We start from the raw sequence: 18,713 nt of genomic DNA on the forward strand, positions 1-18,713 counted from the left end.
TATCACAGAGCTTCAGTGCCCAGAGCACCAGTAATCTGCTTTTAACATTCTTAAAGTATCTGGACATGGAAGTCACATAAGATTATTGCTTGATATAGAAGTAGTACAGTTAAAACATAAGATAAAAATAGAATATCAAGGAGTTACAAATTGTAAAGGAAGAAGTCAAGGTATCAGTGTTTGCAGATAATATAATATGATATTATATTTAAGCAACCCCCAAAATTCTGGCACAGAAGAACAACAGCTGATAAACAACTTCAGTAAAGTGGTTGGATATAAAATTAACTCAAAGTAATCAATAGCCTTCCTTTTTAAAAATGATAAATGGGATGAGAAAAAATTAGGGAAAAAACAATTTTCACAATAGCCACAAATAATATAAAATATCTTAGTGTAACTCTAACCAAATAAGTGAAAGAACTGTTTGACAAGAACTTCAATTTCCTTGAAGGAAGAAATAAAAGAACTCAAATGGAAAGATCTATGCTCAAGGATCTGTAGGATTGACATAGTGAAAATCACTATCCTACCAAAAGCAGTCTACAGATTTAATGCAATTCCAATAAAAATTCCAAGACAATTCTTCACAGACATGAGAAGTACAATTCTCATCTTCATATAAAAAACACAGCAAAAACAAAAACAATATAACCAAAACAATTCAGAACACTAAAAGAACTTCTGGAGGAATCACCATCCCTGACCTCAACCGGTACTACAGAGCAATAGTTATAAAATATAGATGATATTGGTACAGAGACAGATAGTCTAATCAATGGAATAGAATGAACCCAGAAATAAACCAACATGCCTATGTATACTAGAACTTTGACAAAGAAGCCAAAACCATACAGTGGTAAAAAAGACAGCATTTTCAACAAATGATTCTGGTCTAACTGGCTATCTGTATGTAGAAGAATACAAATTGATGGATATTTATCACCATGGACAAAGCTCAAGTCCAAGTGGATCGAGGACTTCAATGTAAAACCAGAAACACTGAATATAAGTGATAAGAAGTGAGAAGAGCATTGGCACAGGGGAAATTTTCCTGTACAGAACACCCATGGCTCAGATGAACAATTGATAAATGGGACCTCAGGAAACAGAAAAGCTTCTATAAGACAAATAGGAAACCTATAGACGAGGAAAAGATCTTCCTAAACTATATATCTGATAGAGTAGTAATATCCAAAATAAATGAAGAATTCAAGAAGTTAGACTAGAAACCAACAAAAATCCAATGAAAACATGGGATTTATAGTTAAAAGAGAATTATCAACAGAGGAATCTCAAATGGCCAGGAAGCACTTAATGACATTCTCAATATCCTCAGTCATCAGGAAAATGCAAATCAAAACAACCCTGAGAATTTACTTATACCAGTCAGAATGGCTAAGATAAAAAACAAAAAACTCAGTTGACAACAGATGCTGGCAAGGATATGAAGAAAGAGGAACAATTCTCCATAGCTAGTGGGATTTCAAACTGGGACAACGACTCTGGAAACCAGTCTGGCAGTTATAGAATGCACAACAATGGGGAACTAGAAGAGACTAGTAAGACAGGGTCCTAGTGGAGAGTTTGGGACAGCAATCAACCTGCAAAATTTTTGACCCAAAATTGTTCTTGTCTCAAAGAAACCAGGGACAAAGGTGGAGCGGAGATTGAAGGAATGGCTGAGCAGTGACTGTCTCAGTTCGAGATCCATCTTATGGGCAGGCACCAAACCCTGACACTATTACTAATACTATGTTGCGCTTGCAGGCAGGAGCTTAGCATGGCAGTCCTCTGAGGGTTCTACCAGCAGCTGCCCGACACAGATGCAGACACAGTCGAAAATTGGCCTGAAGTCAGGGACCCTATGGAAGAGTTACAGGAAGAATTGAAGGAACTGAAGGGGATGGCAACCCCACAGGAAGACCAACCATGTCAACCAACCTACACTCCTAGGAACTCCCAGAGACTAAGCTGCAAACCTAAGGGCATACAGGGGCTGGTCTGATGTATGTGATACGTATAACAGAGCACCCCTTGTTGACCTCAAAAGGAGAAGATATGCCCAACCCTAAAGAGACTTGATGTCCCATGGAGATGGCGTGCCTGGGAGAGGTGAAGGTGGATGTGGGAAGAACTCTGTGATGGGGACCTGAATGAGGAGTAGCATTTGGGCTGTAAATAAATAAAATAAGCAATTAATAATAAAAAGTACAATTACCAAGTGGGGGTTCACCTTTCTCAGAGAAGAACGGGAAGATGTGTGGAGCAGAATCTGTATAAGGTTGCACTGGGAAAAAGAAGGAATATTGTGATGTAAATTGAATAACAAATAAAAAGGACAAAACTGTTTTTGATTCATTTGCTGTCATGACATTTCTTCTCCCATACTTTATTTATTCATTGTATATCCTGAACGCACCCCCCTCTCCACACAGTCCCCCTCACATGTCCTTCCCCCATTCCCATCCCTTTCTCCTTAAAGAAGAGGAGACCCCCATATGGGTATGTAGGGAGCGGCTAAAGATGGCGCCGACATCCGGTGGTCGTTTGTGGTAAACACCTACAGCGCATGTGTTGGCAGACCCCCAGCACCTACAAGGCCAGGGTGATATTCATGCTAAATAGGTATTTCATGCTCCACCAATCCCCAGTGGACAAATTTACAGCCACAGCCTGTTTTGTACTTAAGGCAAGTGCCTTTGTTCCCCGGGGTCCCCGTATCATCAACTAGGTGTTCCTGCAATAAAGGCTGATTGAGAAGGATCCAACGGTGTTGCGTCTTCCTTGCCGGTCGAGGTGGGCGCGGCATGGGTACAACCTGCCCTTGAACATCAAGTCACAGTAGAACTAACTGTATGTATGCTCTGCAACTGAGGTCAGACAAGGCAGCCCAACTAGGGGAAAGGGATCCAGAAGGAAGTAACACAGTCAGATATATTTCCCCTCCAATTGTTAGGAAAACCACATGAAGCTTACGCTTAAAACCCACTACTTATATGTACATATAGCCCAAACATGCTCTTTGGTTGGTGGCTCAGTCTCTGAAGCCCAGGGGCCCAGGATAGTTGACTATGTAGATCTTCTTAATGGTGTGGTTATCTCTTCTGGCTCCCTCAATCCTTCCCAACACTTTCCCACAAGACTCCTTGAAATGAGCCTAAAGTGTGGGTGTTGGTCATCAACTACATGATGAGGAGTCTCAGAGGACAGTTATGCTAGGCTCTTGTTGGCCAGCATAGCAGAATATCGTTAATAGTGTCAGTTTGATTCTTTCCCATGGGATGGGTCTCAAGTTGGACCACTCATTTATTGGCCATTCCCCTCAGTCTCTCTTCCATCATTAGAGCTGCACATCTTATAGGGAGGACAAATTTTGGACTGAAGATTTTGTGGATGGATAGGTTTTCCCCTCCCTCCAGTAGAAGTCCCACCTGGCTACAGGAGTTGGTCATTTCAAGTTTCATATACTCTGATGCTACAAATCTCAAATAGGTCACCCAAAAGGACTCCTGGAAGCCGCCCCACTTCCAGGACTCGGGCTGGTCCCACAGATGTCCCTCACCTATTTTTCATTGCTCTCCCAGCCCTGTAACTGCTCCCCTCCCCTTTATCTCTTCAGACCTGATCCCTATCCCTGTTTTCCTTGACATCCCCTCTCCTACTCAGTTCGCTCCCACCAACCACCTGGATCTTTCTGAGTCTGGGTTATCTCACTCAGGTGATGTTTTCTAGCTTCATACATTTGCCTGCAAATTCTATGACATCCCTATTTTTAATAGCTGAGCAGTATTCCGTTGTGTAAATGTACCACCTTTTTAAATTCATTCTTTGGTAGCTTTATTTGTAATAGCCAAAAACTGGAAATAACCTAGATAACCCAGCCCATCTTTTGAGAGTACTTCAATATATTGAGTCTATAGCTTTTGCTTCTTCTGCAAATATTATTACATTCTTCCATTTAAGAAATGCTTATTTACTACTAATAATAACTTTTCCCTAATGGATCTTGCACCTTCGTTTTTGTTCATAGAAGAATACTGACCATGAGAGAGCCAAATTTAGATCCTCCTATATTAGTTCTGTTTGGACTTCAAATTATTCATGACACTAGGACTTGACATATTTTCAAGCATTAATTTTATAACCCCAATTTATTTTTAAATAAATATCCCAATTTAGAGACACTTTCATTTGGTTTGTTGGAGGACAAGTAATTGTATATGAACATGAGCTTAGCTTATAAAATATCTATGAATAATTATATATATGAATAAAAAATGTGAATGAATGCACTATATACACACAAATACAGACACACACATGCACACATATAACATTGGTCATAAACATTTGCTACTTGTATGTATGATGTATGTATGATATAAATACTCTTTGAAGCTTTCATACTCTCAATTAATAATGTTATAATTTTAAAAATTCTCAACATAAAAAATGATAAATATTTTAGGAGACACACATGAATGACAGCATTGCAATTTCAAAAATTGAATGCACATTATTTTGTAATATATCCAATATCAGATGAAATTTTAAATCTTGAAAAATGGAACATAAATAATAGACTTACCAATAGGTTTCTTATAGATGATTTATATTTTTAATATTTTTCTTTAATTGAATATAGATATTTCTCACTGATCTTGGCCGTTCGTATTGGTATAACATGAAGTATCAAAGTAGTTTTATTTTCATTTTCCTGATGACTAAGGATGTTGAACATTTCTTTAAATGTTTCTCAGCTATTTGTGTTTTCTCCTTTGAAAATTCTGTTTAAAAACATAGCCCATATTTAAATCGTGTTATTTGTTTCTGAATGTCTAGGATTTTAGTTCTTTATATAGATAGATATTAACTTTCTATTGAATGGATAGTTGGTGAAAATCTTTCCCAATCTATAGTATGGAAATGTGTGTGAATGATAGTGTCTTTTACCCCAGACAATCTTTTCTGTTTCATGAGGTCTGGTTATTAATTTTTCTCAAAGTACCTATGCTAGTAATGTTCTGTAAAAAAAAAGTATTTTCCTTTGTCAACTAGTAGAAATCTATTGTTCGTTTTTTTGTCCATCATATTCATTGTATCTGGTTTTACATGGAAGTCTCATATGCTTTCAGAATTATATTCTGTGTTGGGTGATGAGTATTGATCCTTCTACATGTAGCCATCCAACTTGACCAACACCATTTACTGAAGATGCTGCCTTTGTCGAGAGTGTGCTTTTCTGACCTCTGTCAAAATCCAGTGTGAATTTAGGTTTGTGAATTTATCTAGAACTTCAATTCTAGCTCACTGAAAAATATGGCAGTTTTTCTGGAAATAGCATGCTGTTTTAATTACTATAGCTGTGTTATATGATTTGAGGCTGGGTATAATGAAAAAACCAGCAGTTCCTTTAATGTAAAATTTTTTCTTTAAGTGTGCTGAGATTTTATTTTTGAATTTTTTTATTTTTTTGTTTTTTGATTTTTAGTTTTTGGTTTTAGTATGTGTGCGTGTATGCATGAACATGCGCATGTGCATGTGTGCGTGTGTGTGTGTGTGTGTGTGTGTGTGTGTGTGTGTGTGTCTGTGTCTGTGTCTGTGTCTGTATCCATAAATATGCTGAATCATCCCTGCCTCTCTGGGATGGTACCTATTTTATCATTGTGGATACTCTTTTTGATGTATAATTGGAATCAGTTTACAAGTTTTTATCAAGAATTTTTGCATCTATGCTCATAGGTAAAATTGGCTTGTAATTCTATTTGTTAGGTCCTTACGTGGGTTGGTATCAGGGTAAAGATAGCCTTATTGGGAAAAGTTCTTTGTTTCTATTTTGTGAAATAATTTGAGAAGTGCTGGTGTTAATTATTTGAAAATCTACTTGAATTCTGCAATAAAACCATCTGGCCCTGGGCTTTTTTTGGTTGGGAGATTTTAATTACTGCTTCCATTTTACTGAGGCTTATTGGTCTATTTAAATTTGTAATTTGAACTTGATTTAACATTTGTAGGTGGTTTATATATTGAGCAAGTTATCCTTCTTAAAAAATGGATTTTCTTATTTGGTTGAGTATAGTTTTTTTTTTAATTTTACTTTTCTTGGATGTTTTATGTATTTACATTTCCAAATGTTATCCACATTTCCCCTTCTCCCATACACCCCCATCTGCCTGCATCTATGAGGATGCTCCCACTCCCACCCACCCACTCCCACCTCATCGCCCTAGCATTCTCCGACACTGGGGAAAGGCCTTCACAGAACCAAGGGCTTTTTCTCCTATTTATGTTGGACAATGGGATCCTCTGTTAAATATGCAGCTGGAGCCATGGGTCCCTTCATGTGTACTTGTTGATTGGTAAAGAACACACATGGTATGTTCTCCCTGATAAGTGTATATTAGTCCAAAAGCTTGGAATACCTAAGGAAAAAAAATCACAGATCATATGAAGTTCAAGAAAAAGGAAGACCAAAATGTGGATGCTTCAGTCCTTCTGAGAAGGGAGAACAAAATGCTCATGGGAGGAAATACAGGGACAAAGAGTGGAACAGGGACTGAAGAAAAGCTCAACCAGAGACCATCCCACCTGGGGATCCATCCCATCTGCAGCCACGAATCCCAGTCACTATTGCTGATGCCAAGAAGTACTTGCTGGCAGGAGCCAGATATGGATGTTTCCTAAGAGTCTCTGTCAGAGTCCTACTGATACAGATGAGAATGCTTTCAGCTAACCATTGGACTGAGCATGGAGACCCCAATGGATGAGTTAGAGAAAGGAGTGAAGGAGCTGAAGGAGTTTGCAACCTCAAAGGGAGAACAACAATGTCAACCAACCAGACCCCACCAGAGTTCCCAAGAGTACAGGTTTTTTTTAAGTATGTCCACATTATTTTCTGAATTTGCTTGTAGTCTGTGATTATGTACTCCTACTTTTCCTCTAACTTTGATAATTTAAATATTCTGCCCTTATATTTTTATTAATTTGGCTAAGTGTTAGTCATACTTATGTGCTCAAAGAACCAAATTTTTCTTTTTGATTGCTTTTATTGTTTTTTGTTTCTTTCTTTATATTTTATTGATTTCAGCCCTGAGTTTGATCCACTCCATTTCTATATCATTTCTTCTTTTTCTTCTAGATTTCTCTACTGTACGCTTAAGTGGCCAATATGAGATATGTCAATTTTTTTAAGTAGGTACTTCATGCTATGAATTTACCCTTAGAACTTCCTTCATAATGTCCCATAAGTTTGGGTGATTGTGTTTTCATCTCCATTCAATTGTAGTCATGGATAATTAGCTAGGTTTGTAATACCAGTCATGAATCCATCTATTTTGTAGGCTTTAAGTTCAGTTACATATATTTTGGTAACCCCCAAAGCTGTAGGTGTCATTATAATACCATTGAGGATATCGTGTTAAGATAGTCATTATTGTGGTCCACAGAACACAATGGGAATATTGCTTACTTTTTCTCTCTATGCAGTGAGAGTGGCTTCTATCTCAGCATACTATCAGAACTAGATGTCAATCATGAAGCTTGTAATTCTGTTCCTTTTTACCCTGTGTATATGATGTATTTGAAAAAAATAGGTCTCCCTTCATGAACAATAAGGAAACCCAGGGCAATAGCAATAGACTATATTGATTTAGGGGCTCCTCTTTGATTCCCTTTACCAATACAAAGGGAAGATGCTCATGTCTGAAACTGTGGTGGTACTGATAGCTGTTTTAAGGGGAGCCTATGGAGTGCTGTATCATAAAAGTAGCAAAATTTCTAAAAATAACTGTCAGCTTTTCAATTCACTGAAAACAAAAAAAGTTTCAAAGGTCTAAGCAGATTTACATAACTATCTGCTGTGACATTATGATTAGATAATTAATCCAAATGGGGTGAAACTTGACAATGATCATCTGGAATATTACAAAAGTCAAGGATGTAGATAATGACAGCTGTTACTAAAAGTGAGCCTTTTTACAAAAGCCATATATCTACAATTACTATCAATTTTAAGTGGAAAATATGCTAATATTCTAGTTGCCTTATTCATTTTAGCATGTTACCAAGGATATCATTTCTCAAAGCAATATACATTTTCAATATGAAACATTTCCCCAGGCATGAACATTAAATTCAAAACACTTTTTTAAAATTAATCGTATTGAATTATAAAGCATATACAATATATGAAACTTGTTTAAAAGTGCTAACAGCCTAATTGTTGGCTCAAAAAAGTGTCACTAATAGCTAAATCTATAGAAAAGAAGATTAGAAAAGAAGCTTAAATTAAAGAAACATAAACACAACCCTCGTATGAGCTTTTCATTCTGTACAAGAGTCATGTTATTAAATCTATACCTAGGCTAGTTCTCTATGGAGCCCTCTTTCTACTCCACATTCCCATTCCTTGCTGGATCTGTGGGTGTTATGTAGCTACAGGTTTCACTTGTTGCTATTGCTATGTACAGGTCTTACTCAACTCAGCCATTAAAACATGATGACTTTCATCTTAAGCCAGGCCCTTTGTAGATGAAATAACTGTCTAATTTGTCCTGAACAACTCCAACGATACCCCTCCTTGTCAAAAAAAAATCTTAATTAGTCTTCTGAATACATAACCTGCTATGTTCTTTAGTCTACTTCAGCTATAGCAAATTCAATCTGTGAATGTTCTCATCCAATGTCTTTATAATAATATGTAGTATGAACCGAATGAGGGTTACATGACAGAATTATCAGGTGTTTAGGATTACATTGTGAATATATATATATATATACATATATATATATATGTATATATATAATTTACATTAATATGTATGCATTAAGGCATCAGAGGAAAAATAGCATATCTTCCAAATATGAACATAGCAAATACATCAAGAGGAAATAGGGAAAGAGATACTAGCAAGGCAAAAGTTATAGTACATTTAGGATTCAAATGTCACGGGGGTTTCAAGAAGAATAAGAAAAACGGTTCTTGAGATTTTCAGACAAGTGGATGGAACTGGAAAATATCCTGAGTGAGGTAACTCAGGCCCCAAAAGACACGCATGGTATGTACTCACTAATGAGTGGGTACCAGCCAAAAATAGTAGAGAATGCCTTGGATACAATCCACAGAACTCAAGAAGGTTAAGAAGCAAGAGGGCCCAAGTGAAGATGCTTCAATACCACTTGGGAGGGAGAAAAAATAATTAAGGGAAGTAGAGAAAGAGAGGGTCTTGGGTAGGAAAGTGGTGATGTCCTTTCTGGAATAGGCAGAGACTTTGTTAAGAGCTTCTCTCCCAACTTAATCTGTTGCAATTAAATGAATTAGATGTACAAGTATGGGAAGGGACCACAGTGTCTTGCTCTGTTTCTGGGGTGTGTGTTGGTCACGGGGTCATTACAGCCAACCAGTGGATCTTCAGCCTGACTTTGTTGGAGTCCCCCAAACCCTTATAAGTTCAGCTACCTCATAATGCCTGCACATCTTTTAAGAGTTCATTGGGGAGGGAGAGGGGTTAGGGGACTGATGGACAGGAAACCGCAAAAGGGAATAACATTTGAAATGTAAATAAGAAATACCCAATTTAATAAAAAATGGAAGAAAAAAAAGATTTCATTTTGAGTGTTCCCCACATTACTTTTCTAGGGTTAACATAATTTTCAAATCACACATTTGTTTTGAGTGAAGCAGTACTATGTTACTTAAGGACGCTATCACAAATGATCAAACTCTCTCTGTTTCTCTTATCTTTTCTCCTATGAGTTCCATTTGTTCCCCAGACAGCTTCACTTCTAGTTCATGATACCTATACAGCTGTGATGTTAGGAATTTATATAAAAATGCAGGAATGATGAATGAAAGAAAAACTCTGAATTAACTCAATGATTATCTTCAACTGTATCCGTCTTCATGAAAATACATAATTTCAATATTGCTGAAAATAAAATGTATGAATATAATTCAGCAACTCTCATTGTTGGCAAAAACTGATAGAGCACCAAACACTCGGACTCATATCCCAAGAGGGCTTTCCTTTGAAAAATTTGAACTGCCCTATTCTTCTTTCCTGAAGTTTTAGACTACTATCTTTCTGTGGATTTCTATTTAGTTAGAATTTTTCTGTAATTATTACCTATATTCTATAAAGGAAAGTTTCATTTTCTAGACCTTTTAATTCCTATTTACACAAACTGTCTTCTTGACATGTGTATATCACTCTTTTGATCAGTTCTTTTTTGTTTTGTTTTGTTTTGTTTTGTTTTGCTTTTCATGACAGGTTTGTCTGTATAGCCTTGGCTGTCTTGGAACTTGCTTTGTAGACAAGGCTGGCCTTGACCTCATAAAGATCTGTCTGTCTCTACCTCTCAAATACTGAGATTCCAAGCACGTTCCACAAATGTCTGGCTTGATCATTTGTTTTAAATACCATTTTTCTCAAGTTTATTGGCAATTCAGGAGATAGGCCAGATCAGAGTTATTGATCTACTTTATGTTATCGCTTATTTTTTACTTTGGCATTGTTTGTGTTGAATATGATAAATATTTTCAGGCAGAAATAAGTCTACAGATTCAGTATTAGTAACATTTATAGCAATATTACAACAGTACTTTAATTTATAGTTTATTTCTATACTTATTATATCTCCTTTTGATTAATCTCTTCCCAAAGGTTATCTTATCTGAAGCTAATCCAATAAAGAACATGTCCTGTACTTTTTATTTCAAATTTCAAGTAGAAAAATATTTTGGTTCTAACCAATTTTAAAGTATGATTTTATATGAAATACAGCACACACATTTGAACACTCTTTGCACATTTATACTCAAATTTTAGCTGGGGGCTCTTTATATAAATTAGCAACCCAACTATTTCTTTACATTCAGGAATATACATTGAACAAAGAATGGAAGTTTTGGGAAGGCAATGTGTGATTCAAAGTCATTGCATATATATCACATAAAGGGAAATTAATAAGTGTGATAGATATAAAGTAGAATTAATATAAATATATTAATATATTTAATGTATTATTAAAGAAGCACACAGAAATCATAATATTGAGCAGTCTTGGGGCTATATAAGTAAAATTTATCAAAACAGAAACAAATTGCAAACACTCTGATCTACTAACAAGGGACCTTACGACTCATAAACTAGCAGAAGAATTTCTGTAAAATTTCAGGGTGTCACTATTATGAAGTAGTTACATTAGTTAATGAGTATTTTAAGTAGGATTTTCTTTTTATTAGCCATATTTATTTATAAGGTACTGATGATTCAAAAACTGGTAGGCAATTTTAATTAAGCATGTTTATATTAAAAACAAATTTAGGTAAATGCATAAGGACTAGCTTCTTATAAAAATTTCTACTAACCCTTACCCAGCAAAGGAAACCAAAATCTTTAAAACCTGAATCCTTGGAACATTCCATTTTTGCATTTTGGCTATTTTTGCACTTTGCTGTATTATACATCTTTATACACTTTGTTCATTACAGTATTATTTTTATAATTTATTTCTTCACATATACTCTTAGTTGCAATAGACACATCTTCTAGTAGTTTCCTTTCCTTTTTAATTTTAAATCTCAACTTATCCATACACTACAAATTTTTAATTGAATATTTATTCTGAGTTATTGACAAATCTGTAAGTGCCTTTTTTATCTCCACTTGCACTTACAAACATACACATAAAACATTTTAAGCCTTATAATTGCATGCATTGTATAATTTTTTCAGGAAGAAACTTCAAGACCTGTTAGTATCTTATGTGTTATATAAGCAATATAGTGTGATAATTTATTCAAAATCATTTCATTTGCATTCATGTAAGATAATAAGAGACTTTAAAAACTTACTTATTTTATGTTCAGACGAGAAGCTGAATATCACAGCTTAAGCATCTTGCAAAAAACTACATGAAGGAAATAAAATTTAAACATGAGTTAATTCAAAATATTTAGACTTGCTCAAAGCTGTCTTATCACAGTGATTACAGATTACTAGGAGAAAATGTAAATGTATTTTAATCTTAAGAATCATTCAGAAGCTTTGCAAAGCTTTAAAAGCCCTTTAAAAAAATCCAATCTGGTTGCATAGCTCAATCAGTTAATTGGTAGCATCATTGTGGAGTCCCCATCATCTACAATGGTCACACAAACATATAGACACACAAAAGTACACAGAAACAAACAGAAGCACACACAAACATCAAAAGTTCTACTCATGATCTCATAACACATGTTTGTAATCTAAGTGCTAGGGAGATAGTGACAAATACTTGCTTGCAAGGCAATCTAGCGTGCAGTCATGCTCTACCTAGTGCTACTGTAGGGGATGTGAATTCATCCTAAGCATTTGCATTGTGCAGCTCAGACAGCCTGTAAACCCATTTCCAAGAGATCTGATGCTCTTTTCTGTCCTCCACATTTACTCCTAAACTAGTGTGCAAAGTGTACATATGCAGGCACATACACTTGTATAAACTAATATTTTGCTAAAAGTCTTTACATGGCAGATGTCTCCTGAGTAACAAGCAAGATTTTCTGCTACTCACCTCACTCAAGTACACAGCAAATTCATACACTCTTGTATATACATGTACATACACTGAAACACGAACACACAAAGCTCAAAAATACATATGTGCACACACACGCTTAAAATTGCAGACAATTATAATTCTGTACATTTATATTAAATTATCCAAATTAGGCAACTGTATAAACTAATGACTTTTTTGTTTTTGAGATTATAATAAAATCATTTATCTTCTCTCCATTCAAATGACTGTCCTTACTCTCTTGCAAATTGATGGCTTGTTTTTCATTAAGAGGGCATATACAAATGCATATACATTTATGTATACACACATATACCCTCAAGTATAACCTACTCACTTTCTATCATGTTAATTTTATGTCTGTTTTAATGCATTGTAAAACAAGTCTGTGTGCTATTCCCTGACAAAGACTATTTCTCTCCGTCTCAGCATTTCTTATTTTCCTGTAGATCTTTGTGTAGGATTGAGACCTCATAGGCTTTCCCAGTCTTCTTTGGCTTTCCCATTGGTGTGTTCCTTGTTCAGCTTATGTTCAGGCACTTACTTTGGACAAGATATTTTTGGAGGGTTTAAATTCAGGCATCCTTAGGAGACACTGTTTATAATAAATTCCCTGATACTCTGGTTCTTACAGTCTTCTGGCTCCCTCTTCCAAAATGTCCCATGAGCCTCTAGGTGTGGGAATGCTCTATAGATGTAGACTGCACTTCACAACTCAGCATTTTATTTACTTTCCTTAATGCTCTTCATCTCTTGCAAAAATAAGTTTCCCTGATAAGGCATGAGACTACACATATCTCTGGGTATAGAAGAAAATATTTAGATTGTTATATACTTTAATAAACTTGACCTATTTACTCTTTAATTAAAACAATACAGTATATTGTATATTTTTCTCAGTAATATTCGGAGAAGAGGATGTATTTAAGAAATTTGTTCAGGATATTGCATTTACTCATGTGATTTACTGTCATGTTCACAACTCACTTTTATTTAGCAAAATGCACACATTTTATAATTAGTGAGACTAGATAACACATATGTGCAAAGCTTTGATGCATAGAGAGAGGAGACACAATCTTGTAATTCAAGGCTCTTAAGATAGTGAAAACTATCAGTAGTGAAAACTAATTTCAAGTTCTGTGAAATAGCCATGTACTCTCTAAACTGCTGTGCCATTTCTCCAGCCCAATATTCTTAATATTGCTTTGATAACACATATTCAGACCATTCAGAAATGAAGAGAAATGTTTTCATGTAAAACTAAAGTGGATTTCTTATTGAAATATAGAAAGTATTGAAAAACAAATTGGAAAAGAAGTAAAAATATCACTATTTCCAGAGGAAATGATAGAACACGTAAGTGACCCCCAAAATTCTACCAGAGAAATCCTACAGCACATAAACTTCAGCAAAGCAGCTGGATATAAAATCAATCCAAATGAATTAGTAACCTTCCTCTACTCAAAAGATAAGCAGACTGAGAAAGAAATTAGAGTAATGGCAGCTTTCACAGTAGTCACAAATAATATAAAATACCTCAGTGTGACTCTAAACAAGAAAGATAAAGATCTATATGACAAGATCTTCAAGTCTCTGAAGAAAGAAATTGAAGAAGATCTCAGAAGATGGAAAGATCTCCCATGATCATGGATTGGCAGGAATAATATTGTGAAAAATGGCCATTTTGCCAAAATCAATCTACAGATTCAATGCAATCTCCATCAAAATTCCAACTCAATTCTTTATAGTGTTAGAAAGAGCAATTTGCAAATTCATTTGGAATAAAAAATGCAGAATAGTGAAAACTATCCTCAACAATGAAGGAACATCTGGTGGAATCACCATCCCTGACCACAAACTGTCTTAGAGAGCAATAGTGATAAAAACTGTATGATACTGGTACAGAGACAGGCAAGTAGAACAATGGGACAGAAGTTGAAGGCCCAGTAATGAACCCATACACCTATGATCACTTGATGTTTAACAAAGGAACTAAAACCATCCAGTGGAAAAAAGACATTCAACTTGTGGTCAGTATGTAGAAGAATGCAAATCAATCCATTCTTATGGTCCTGTACAAAGCTCAAGTCCAAGTGGAACAAGGACCTCCAAATAAAACAAGATACACTCAAACTAATAAAAAAAAACGTGGGAAAGACCCTTGAAAACATGGTCACCGGGAAATTTTTTTGAACAGAACATCAATGACTTATGCTCTAAGATCAAGAATCAACAAATGGGACTTTTTAAAATTACAAAGCTTCTATAAGGCAAAGAGCACTGTCTCTAGGACAAATGGCAACCAACAGATCTGGAAAAGAACTTTTATCAATCCTATATCCATTAGAGGGCTAATATCCAATATATACAAAGAACTCAAGAAGTTAGACTCCTGAGAGTCAAATAACCCTATTAAAATGTGGTATAGAACTAAACAAAGAATTCTCAGCTGAGGAATATTGAATGGCTGAGAAGTACCTAAAGAGATGTTCAACATCCTTAGTCATCAGAGAAATGCAAATCAAAACCCTGAGATTCCACCTCACACCACTCAGAATGGGTAAGATCAAAAACTCAGGTGACAATAGATGCTGGTTAGGAGGTGGAGAATGAGGAACACTCCTCCATTGTTGGTGGAATTCAAAGCTGATACAGTCACTCTGGAAATCAGTCTGGATGTTCCTCAGAAAATTGGACATATTACAACCTGAGGACCCAGCTACACCTCTCCTGAGCATGTACCCCAAAAATGCTCCAACATATAACAAAGACACATGCTCCACTATGTTCATAGCAGCCTTATTTATAATAACCAGAAACAGGAAAGAACTCAGTTGTCCTTCAACAGAGGAATGGATACAGAAAATGTGGTACATCTACACAATGGAGTACTACTCAGCTATTTAAAAAAATGACTTCATGAAATTCATAGGCAAATGGATGGAACTAGAAAATATCTTCCCGAGTGAGGTAACCCAATCACAAAATAACACACATTGTATGCACTCACTCATCAGTCAATATTATCCCTAAAGCTCGGATTACCCAAGATACAATCCACAGACCATATTAAACTCAAGAAGAAGGATGCTTCAGTCCTTATTAGAAGGGGGAACAAAAATATTCATAGGAGGATATATGGAGACAAAGTTTGGAGCATAGAAGGAATGGTCATTCAGAGCCTACCCCAGATCCATCCCATAAACATATAGCCTCCAAACCCAGACAATATTGCTGACAGGAGCATGATATATCTGTCTCATGAGAGTCTCTGACAGAGCATGACAAATACAGAGGTGAATGCTAACAGCCAACCATTGAACTGAGAACAGGGTCCCCATTGGAGGAGTTGGCGAAAGGATTGAAGGAGCTGAAGGGGTTTACAACCCTATAAGAACAACCATACCAACCAACCAGAGCTCCCACAGACTAAACCTCCATCCAAAGAGTACACATGGGCAGACCCATAGCTCCAGATGCATATGTAGCAGAGGATGGCATTGTTGGGTACCAACGAGGGGAGAAGCCCTTAGTCCTGCCAAGTCTGGACCCCACCCACCCATCCTGTGTAGGGGTATGCCAGGGCGGGAAGGCAGTAAGGGTTAGGTGGCTGAGTGAGGAAACAGCCTCATAGAAGAGGGAGAAGTGGGAATGGGATAGAGATTTATAGCGGGGAAACCCGGAGAAGGGATAACATTTGAAATATAAATAAAATAAATCCATTAAAATATGTTTTTTTTAAAATGTAAGTCTGGGACTCAGTCTCAGACCTTCAACTTCATTATTTCTTCAGCATGGATTCTAAGTTGTTGGTATGTGGTTCTTCCTTCGCATTTTCTTCTTCTGAATACTCTCAAGGATCTTTCATAATGGTGAAGTTGCCAGCTCGGCCTGCATGCTTTGCTATATTATAGCACACAGCAGGTACAGTTGTTTGTTGGTTTTTCTTGACTACAAAAGTATGTAGAGATTCCTGAGGCCAGTATCAAGTGAATTCTTCAATTTGGGACACATTATCTCTCACTTGGACTTACTATTCACAGATGTAACTACATTTGTTAGACAGCAAGCTCTTGTTTTGTTATACGGAGCATCAAACACAACTGCTAAGGATCAAACTCAGGTCCTCAGGCTCGCATAGCAACCATGTTGCTAACTGAACAGTCTCCATAGCCACAAGTTTCTAATTTCTTATAAAGGAAAATTGTGTTCTTTCAGAGATAGAAAAGTGGGGATTTTCTGGCAGTTTATAATATCCTGGTAAATATTTTCATGGTTGAAAGTAATAAAAGGCTATTTTTGAATATTTTAAACTGAAAAATTCCAATGAGAAATTTGTAACCCAGAACATAACTATTTTACTGAAAACACTTCATGCATAAGGATATTTAAAAAAATTGGAAGGATTTTCTTGTTTCTAAATGCTAAATTGCCAGTAGATTTTCACTGAAATATTAAACCATACAGCTTAAGATTAGGAAAAAAGCTATACCATGATTATCAGTGAATAGTAAAATTAGTTACACATAAAAAATATGGGCTTAAAAATGTGTAATAGATTTGATAGAAAAATTTATATTCACAATTAGATTATTTGACAAAGAAAATTAAGTGTATCAGATTATAAATTTTCCATTTTATTCTGCTAAATGCACATACATAAAACCTTTATACTTTAATAATATCAGAACATTTATGTACATAAATGTATTTTACTGAGGTATTCAAACTTTTTTTTCCTTTCGGTATTTTATAAGCATGCACAGTATAACAATATATGAAGAGTGTATATATTCATGAAATCAGTACTGCACAAATTTGTATCAGTACCTCTTGGAATCAGATTTTCTATTATTTTATTTTCATCTGTTTTCAATACTTTCTATATTTCAATAGGATGTCTACTTTAGTTTTACATGAAAACATTTCCCTTCCTTTCTGAAGGTCTGAGTAAGTGTTTTCAAAGCAATATTCTTAGAGCTGGAGAAATGGCATAGCAGTTTAGAGAGCTCACTGCTATTTCACAGAACTTGAAATTAGTTTTCACTACCAAAGTTTGATAAGTTTGAAGGTTGGCAATCACCTATAACCTATGCTCCAGGAAACCCAGTGCTCTTTTCTGGCCTCCACAGATACCTTAACACACACACACACACACACACACACACACACACACACCCCACAGGGGAGAGAGAGAGAGAGAAACACACAGAGACAAAACACATACACATATGCATAAATAAAAATTAAAATTCAAAACAATCTTTCTTTCATCATATGGACCTACAATACTTATTCAAGTCCTTTCTGACAAGGTATAGGTTATTCTCAGGACAAGTTTGCTTATTATATCTCTGATGAAAATGTTCTTTTGGAAAATTGAGATTATTCTTCTTTGTTCTTTATTTTGATTTTCAGATACCAAAGAACAGAGAATTTTTAGCTCATGTAACAAAGCTTCATACATATATGAATGAAAACAAATAGAAAAAAGTCTATTTTCAAGGTGACAAGAACCACAGGTATTTTTCAAGAATACTTGGCAGTCCATTGGGATGATGAACATTGTGCAGCTAATTACACACCTCCATGGATTCCTGCCTTACTAAGGATCCTCCTTTTTTCTCTACTCTTTTCTTGCATAACTTGGTGCTTAGGTCAAAGCTGCCCCTTCTAAGGAAATGTATTTGCTTCACATTTTTCACATTGTGAAAATTTCTTTCCACTATGTCACCATCATTATGTTGTCACCTTTGAAACATATTATAACAAATTAAATGTATACTTTCTTTCATTCTTGTTCATTTCTTCACTATTAATTATCACAAACCGATAAAATTATATCAAATCAATATTCCATTTCAGCAGATTAATTTAGCTTCAATCACATATTTCCATTTGTATAAAGTAGAAAAAACATATTTTTTGGCTTCATCTGTTTCAGAACTTAGTGTATGAAGGTTGAAATGATATTACAGTTGGTAAAGTACTTGCTACACAGATTTGAAGACTTAAGCTTAGATCTCCAAAACTCATGCAAAGTGTAGGTATTCCCAGCTGCCAACCTGTAATCTCATTTTAATAAATTTTGAAAAACAATTTATTTTAGTACAACAGCATGCAATTTGCACAACTGTTATTGCAATACT

The 18,713-nt window shown here is 35.6% G+C and overlaps 1 long non-coding RNA gene across 9 annotated transcripts in view; it reads right to left on the minus strand.

The window, feature by feature from the left end:
* The window catches only part of LOC102555459 (uncharacterized), an 86,602-nt gene that overhangs the window by 61,341 nt on the left and 6,548 nt on the right, over nucleotides 1-18,713 (minus strand). For all 9 annotated transcript variants that reach the window (XR_010056088.1, XR_001840485.3, XR_010056089.1 and 6 more), the window contains 2 exons: nucleotides 11,858-11,913; nucleotides 2,222-2,290 (listed from right to left, as the gene is read on the minus strand). This is a non-coding gene — a long non-coding RNA (uncharacterized LOC102555459). The remainder of the gene's footprint in view (nucleotides 1-2,221; nucleotides 2,291-11,857; nucleotides 11,914-18,713) is intronic.

The sequence above is a fragment of the Rattus norvegicus genome, chromosome 11 (genome assembly GCF_036323735.1).
Source record: "Rattus norvegicus strain BN/NHsdMcwi chromosome 11, GRCr8, whole genome shotgun sequence".
In the NCBI taxonomy this organism is placed as follows: Eukaryota; Metazoa; Chordata; class Mammalia; order Rodentia; family Muridae; genus Rattus; species Rattus norvegicus.